This window comes from Euprymna scolopes, chromosome 6 (assembly GCF_053919585.1).
Source record: "Euprymna scolopes isolate OS-2025 chromosome 6, ASM5391958v1, whole genome shotgun sequence".
Taxonomy (NCBI): domain Eukaryota; kingdom Metazoa; phylum Mollusca; class Cephalopoda; order Sepiida; family Sepiolidae; genus Euprymna; species Euprymna scolopes.
In genome coordinates, this window is record NC_136487.1 from 66,217,132 (window position 1) to 66,224,769 (window position 7,638).

Below are 7,638 nucleotides of genomic sequence, written 5' to 3' on the forward strand. Positions count from 1 at the left end.
TGTCAGCATGTAAAACGAGTATTTAACCGTTTATAATAATAATAATAATAATAATAAGAAGAAGAAGAAGAAGAAGAAGAAGGAGGAGGAGAAGGATAAGAAGAAGAAACGGTGTTATGAAAGCTAGTACTATTAAAACGAATATCTTTCTTTCACACATCACGCAGATGTGCTAACGGTTATATCTCATAGGATTAGTGAATCTCTTGACAAAGGCTTCCTTTCTAGGACAATTGCTTTTGACATATCAAAGGCCTTCGACAAGGTATGGCATAAAGGCCTACTTCACAAGATCTCCAGCTACGGTATAACTGGAAATATTCTCTCTATCATTAAATCATTTCTCTCTGATAGGCTCATAAGAGTAGTGGTTGATGGACAAAAATCAGAGGCCTGCAGTATTAATGCTGGAGTCCCTCCAGGGTCCATCCTGGGCCCAACTCTCTTCCTGATCTACATCAATGATCTCCCTAAACACATACTTAAATCATTCGTTGACATCTATACTGATGACACGACCATCTACAGCAACACATGTAAATGACAAAGCTCTCTCTGATTCTCTCTCCTCTGATCTCGAACGAGTGGTTCAGTGGGGGAAGACGTGGCTAGTTACCTTTAATGCATCTAAAACTAAACTCCTATCTTTACATCATCAACGCTCTGATCCCCATCTGGCATCAATTGAAATGGATGGCTCTTGTCTAGGAGAAGCCCCATGTTTTGACAAGCTTCTGGATTTGACCTTTACTCCTGATCTGAAATGGAACACGTACATCAAGTCTGTTGCCAAGGTCGCTGGAAAGATGGTGGGATCCTTCTACCACTCCAGAAGATATCTCACTACTGATGCAATTCTCTATCTATATAAAAGCCAAGTACGTCCAATGATGGAATACTGCTGCCATATCTGGGCAGGAGGTGCTAAAAACAACCTATCCTGCCTTGACAGAGTACAAAATAGACTTCGTGGCTTAGTGGGGGATGCTCTTTGCCCTTCTCTCTTCCCTGCAACCTCTCTCCACAGAAGAGACGTTGCAAGCCTATCTTTGTTTTATCGTTATTTCCATGGCAAGTGCTCGTCTGAACTCCAATCTCTGGTCCTCCCTCGCCAATCTTTTGCAAAAACATCCATCTAGCTGAATCCACTGTCAAAAACTTTCCCCACTCTTTATCTATGCCTAAATCAAAACGTAAATTCCATGAACAAAGCTTGTTTCTTAGAACTGTACGCCTGTGGAACTCTCTTCCGTCTGCCTGCTTCCCTCCTGACTACAACTTGGATGTCTTTAAGTCCAACGTAAACAAATTCCTGATAAACCGCCCCCTTAAGTAGACACTCTAAAATATCCACACTAACGTGCTGTACTTACAATAACACGTATCCATGAGTGGCTTCCGGGCGTTGATAAGTGGTGACCACTTTGTAAAAAATAAAAATCTCTTATTACAAGAACGCTTCCTGCCTGTGATTTTTCACGGACAAAGGCCGGTTGTATTCTCTGGAATTTGAGTGACAAGGTTCCTAAAAACAGTCATCTCTATCGTGTTCTCGTCAGATTCTGAATGGTGCTATCCTGCCCATACTCTCACACCTTGCGCACCCATGTTCGATAATAGCATCGGATCTTAGCGTGATGATGTTTTGATTTTTGTCTGCGGGTCACTTTATATATTTACTCAAATCGTCTCAGTTTCCTTAGGTTTGTTTCAATATCTTCCATCGTTCTTTCTAATTATGTTTCCCTACAGTGCCATATTATTTCAGCTTTTCTATTTTCAACAGTCTAGGTTCCAAATAACATTTAAATTTCCGCATATTTGGAGAAACGTGGAGCAGGGAGGGAATTCCAAAAGTAAGTCGTCCAAGGAAAGAAACTATTAGAGAAGGAAATTTTCCAGCATCAACTGACCTCTACAATGAAAGGGTGGGGGGGGGTTGCTATTAATCAGGTGAGTCGGAGGTATTCCGTTGAGGGTGCACAAGTGCAATATATTCAGCGGAGCATATTCCCTGGAAGCATTTGTAAAACAAGGATGTGTAAGAAAAAAATGTAAGGAAAAATTAAAGATGGCGCCCGACTCTCTCTTTAACACGGTAAGATATCCTCAACACGGCACAAGAAGCAACAGCCACACAATTCCCCAGCCAACTCAATCGTCCCTCTCCCACGTCTTTCCCCTCACCCGCTTTTATCGTCGTTCTAGGCCGGCTAAATTTGCATATTCCGAGAATTCGTGTGACTTTGCGAGACATCATACTTTACAAAAGACGGCGGTCGCCATCTTGGTCCCTCTTTTCTATTTTTGGTCGGTAACGCTGAGCTGGTCTCGAGGTAAGTCTTTTTCCCCTCATCCGTCTCTCCCACGTACCCACACAACACGCAAACACGCGGGCGCTTATCTCCTGGATGCACGTTACACTCCCCCCTGATCTGATGATCACATAGAGAGCACTGGGGGGTGGCCTTTTAGTGCGTGTGCTTCTGCGAAGAGGTACATTCACCTTTTTCAGATTCGGGCTCTGGATCTGGTTCCGCCTCATCAGATGAAGTATCGCTATCAGTCTCTGGAAGGGGCTCACTGAATCCGTGCATCGGCAGCTCATCGCTAGACGCTTCACTGCTTTCTTCTGTAGTTGTATGACGCACCTCGGTAGCTGGGCGAAGATCTCGCACATGTCGTGGGGTTCCATCGACCAAAACAGACTGCTGGCTAATCACTCCAGATATGTGTCCTCGCTTAAACTTGTCGGTGCACCGATTTCCTGGAGGCCGCACCCACACTGGATCTCCCACTTCATATCTGTTATATGTTCCCTTGTCGGTTGGCTGCGTAGTGTTGATTCCCTTCACTCCGACTCGGTACGTGTAAATAGCATTCGCAGGTGCGGTTGAAGGGGACGTCCCGTCCTTTGGCGTAATGTTGTACCAATATGTTGCTTCCGCAATAGTACATCGCTTCCTGGCAGCAATTCTCTTGATGCTGCGATGGCTTCTTTCAGCAATGCCATTTCCTGATGGCACATGCGCACATCGCAACCGTAGACGGACGCCCCACTCATCTAACAACTGCCGGACTTGCTGGCTACAAAACGCTGCATCATTGTCAGTCAGGAGCTCTTCCGGCGCACCTCGCTCAAAAAAAATGGATGATAGGTGGCGAACAACATTTGCTGAATCTTGTCTGGTCATCTGCCGCCACACCGCAAATCTCGTAGGCCCGCAATCAATGAGAGTTAGAAAGGGCTTGCCACTGTAATGGGTAATATCCATGGCCAGCCGCTGCCACACACTCTCAACTTCCAAGCGACCCTTCTGCCATCGCTCTGGTGCAGGATCAATAGACTGGCAAGCCTCACAATTTCTGACGATCTGTCTGACATCCATCTTGATCACTGCTGGGTATGCACGCCTCACAAAATAAAGGGTCCTCTTGATACCCGGATGTCCGCTCTGTGCATGAATTTTTTGTATTTGACATGGGTCGATTGCAACTGCACAAGATCGAGCAGTAATCTCCATTCCCATCTTCGCGGCTTCATACCATTTGTGAGGTACACGGGTCAGTTGGTCAGCACGATTACAATGTGATGGCACCAGAGTGACGCTCAGTGATAGCCCATACTCAGATACCAGGTTTTTTAGCGTGTCTAGCCTTCTCCGTATTAACATTTCGCTTGCTGCCTTGGTACGGATTCGTGTCCGTCCTGAAAGTGTGTCAGACACCCAGTGGTAGACACAGAGAGAATCTGTGTACAAGGTCAACTTCTTAGACTGCCACTGCAGGGCCAGATTTACCCCCTTTACAACAGCGTCCAGCTCTGCCAGGTTGATATGCTGAGAATCTGTTACGGGCCGCAGCCAACACGCATCCTCGAACACGTTTCCTCCTTGCTCCAACGATACTCCCAACGCCAAAGAACTGGCATCAACCCACACACCTACGTTGTCTCCGTTAACACACCACCGCCCACAGGCAGGGTCCTTCTTGTTCACTCTCTCCAGTGTCTCTTTAATCATCAGAGTTAGTAGGACATCATCGGATATGTCATCCCAACCCGTGGTTGTTAAATTTGCTCTGCGTTTAATCACACCAACAGCTGCGAGGAGCCAGCCACAGACCGGTAAGTGACCAACAAGTTTTCCACACCAAGAAAAAACGGTCCGCCTTGTAACGAGGTTGGGGATGCTTGGAATTTCACTGCCACGCCTCCATTGTAGGGTGCCATCCTCTTCATAAACATCCAATCCCAATACACGTGCTCCTTCCCTTAAACGTTCGGGATTCTTGCATTCCAGACCAAACTGAGCCAACTTTTCTTTGACACACGACGCAGACTGTACATCTTCATTGACGTATACGTCATCAATGTAAGCTGACGTTGAGTCCCTCATGGGCTTTTCTTGGGACAATACTGTGTTGACAATAGTCTTCATGATCTGTGGTGCCACATTTAGGCCGAAGCCAAGGCGTGTAAGGCAGTACCTCTGCCCCTGGAACCAAACTGTCTGGAACGGCCCCAACGTCTCATCAACTCGCACCTGTAAATAGGCTTTTCGTAAATCCAATATTGAGACATTAGTGCCTTTCTGACGCCATTCCCTCAACTTACTGGCGCATACGTCAGCATCGGCAGTTGTGCTTCAATATGCTTGTTAAGCTCCCTATAGTCCAGTACGGGCCGTACTTTCGACTTGTTATGCTGGACTACTGCCATCAAGGGTATTAGACCCTTCGGAGGCCCAAGCTTATCCTCAGGGTAGGGGATTAACCAGCCATCTTGGATCCACGCCTTTAGTTCCCTTTCGTATTCTGCTCGGGCCTCACTGGGTATAGGGTACTCTGCAACCCCATTCTTGAGTTTAGTCGGTGCCATTCCCTCGGTCCACTTCCAAGATGCAATCCAGGCCCTCTTGCGCGAGTCGTAGTCCACTGTAAAATCCGGCCGATCGATATGGAGCGCTGCACACACTGGGGCCTCTAAGAATCGCACCTTTCCATCCCGATGAATTGCGACTCCCCCCAGCGCCTTGATGGCATCGTATCCGAGCAACAGGTCAAACCCCAGGAGATTTCCTTGGGTCACGAGCACATTGATCTTAGTGGCTGCACCGGTGTCCGTGTAGATCTTGACAGTTCCAGCTCCACAGCATGTCTGGGTCTCGCCTCCTATCGTGGTGACTTTGATCTTCCTCTTAGTCCAACTTGGACACAGCCTGGTGCTCACTATAGTATGCGAACAGCCTGAGTCGAGAAGTGCTGAGCAGGGTATCCTGTTTACGTAGACGGTTATTACTGGTTGCGCCTTGTTCAAATTTTGCTCGGGGAGCAGGGCGGCGCTGACGTCCTCTCCCCTGATACATTTCCCGCACAGTTTTGGGCTAGATGCCCCAAACCGCCACACTTAAAACAGCGCACACGCCCCCTGTTGGTGCAATTCCTTGCAAGATGTCCGCGTCGGCTGCAGCGAAAACATTTCCCATTGCTTGCAGGGTTCTGATTCGGAATCTCCCGAGCGCCAATCTGGCCTGTCTGTGTCGCCATCACAACTGGTTCCCCCAGGTCCTCCTCATCTTTGATGATGGCTCGAGCACGTTCCATCAAGTGTTCCATGGTCGTTGTTGAAACGCTGGTTGAGGCTCTCAGTAGCTGCTTCACCCGAGTGGGAAGGCCCGCCACAAACGCGTACGCGAGCGTCCGCTCCGACACCCCTCCACCGAACAGAACTGCGAGTTTCTTTAACTCAGCGAAGAAAACGTCCACGCTTTCCTCCGGTAGAAGTTTTCGGGAAGCAAATTTTTCATAGGCCGTACAAGGATCCATGGCAAATGCCTTGTACAGCGCAGCTTTAATTGCGGTGACATCTCCCTTTTCGGCAGCACTGAGTTGCTGATATACACTCAAGGCACCCCCAGCCAATCTCAGGGGAATTACAGTGTGTACCCTTTTCACCTCACAAAGGTCGCACGCCAGCTCGACCCTTTCAACCCAGTCGACGATGGACGTGGACCCGTCAAACTCGGGTATGAGCTTTAAGTCAAATTTCGACTCGGTCATAGTCCTAGAGGCCAAATGGCCGAGATAGCTTGTAAGAAAAAAAATGTAAGGAAAAATTAAAGATGGCGCCCGACTCTCTCTTTAACACGGTAAGATATCCTCAACACGGCACAAGAAGCAACAGCCACACAATTCCCCAGCCAACTCAATCGTCCCTCTCCCACGTCTTTCCCCTCACCCGCTTTTATCGTCGTTCTAGGCCGGCTAAATTTGCATATTCCGAGAATTCGTGTGACTTTGCGAGACATCATACTTTACAAAAGACGGCGGTCGCCATCTTGGTCCCTCTTTTCTATTTTTGGTCGGTAACGCTGAGCTGGTCTCGAGGTAAGTCTTTTTCCCCTCATCCGTCTCTCCCACGTACCCACACAACACGCAAACACGCGGGCGCTTATCTCCTGGATGCACGTTACAGGATGCGACACTCTGGCGATGCAGTTCGGGGCATTTTAGGTTATAGACTCTTTTTGCAGCCTCTCCAATTAGTAGTTGGTGCACGTGCTCAGGGGTGACAAAAATAATCCAACCATGGATGAATAGTGGCTTTATAGCAATATAGGATAATGAGTAGTCTTCTAGCTTGGTAAAGAGAGTCTGCCTTCTTTTCAATAGACTTGGCAGTATATTCTATGTATTTATTCAAATTCATCTTTGAATTATTCTCCTTAATGGTATTAGTATAGTAATAATAGTAAATCTATGAGTGACAATGTTACAATTTTGACACCCTCCGAATGCTTTATGCAAGATTTCGTCCAATTCTGTCGACTAATTCGCTAACCTATATGTGACCAGCAGAAATAATAAAAACATCCTTTAATAAAATATATGTTACTAAAAACCGAATTGAACAATTATAAAAAAAAATAAAAGAATACAAAAATATTTGACCCCGACGTGATTTGAACACGCAACCTTCTGATCTGGAGTCAGACGCGCTACCGTTGCGCCACAGGGCCACATACACAAGAGTTCGACATAATTATTTAAAGTATTAACTTTTGCAACCTTCGCCACTGGCATTTAATGACTTGGAAATTTATTTTCAAATTGTCTTTCTAGCGAGAGTAGTAATTGTTTTATTGGCAGCCATTATTGTTTTCTTTCTGTCGCTGTTTTGACAGACGATATGATTTATGAATCACTTCAAGTAAATATATTTGCTCGACTATAAACGGTTTATTTGACATTGTGAATGGAAGGCTATAATGTTAACATACATTTACTTATTTACCTGCATAATTGTTGGTGACAGATATTCGTAAAATTGCTGGTTAGGGATTACGCTAGCACAGTTTTATAGGAAGTATTATTTGCGTAATCATATATATATATATATATATATATATATATATATATATATATATATATATATAAAAGAGTTTTACTTTAATGCAAATATAATCGAGTGTTCAGTTTCTTTTTAAATAGTTAAAGTTTAAAAATTGATATATTACCCAAGTAATGCAGTTGCCATTTTGTCTCGAAACAACAAAAAAAGGCAATTGCCAAGAAATGTTTGCTTTGTAACGATAATTCTTTATGTTTTAAGGAATATGCATTACTCTGGCCTTTAAT

General features: G+C 45.5%; 1 non-coding gene across 1 annotated transcript; it reads right to left on the reverse strand.

Moving 5' to 3' along the window:
• Positions 1-6,947: 6,947 nt before the first annotated feature.
• Positions 6,948-7,019, reverse strand: Trnaw-cca (transfer RNA tryptophan (anticodon CCA)). The gene has a single exon. It is a non-coding gene; the product is annotated as a tRNA-Trp (tRNA).
• Between the last annotated feature and the right edge of the window lie 619 nt (positions 7,020-7,638).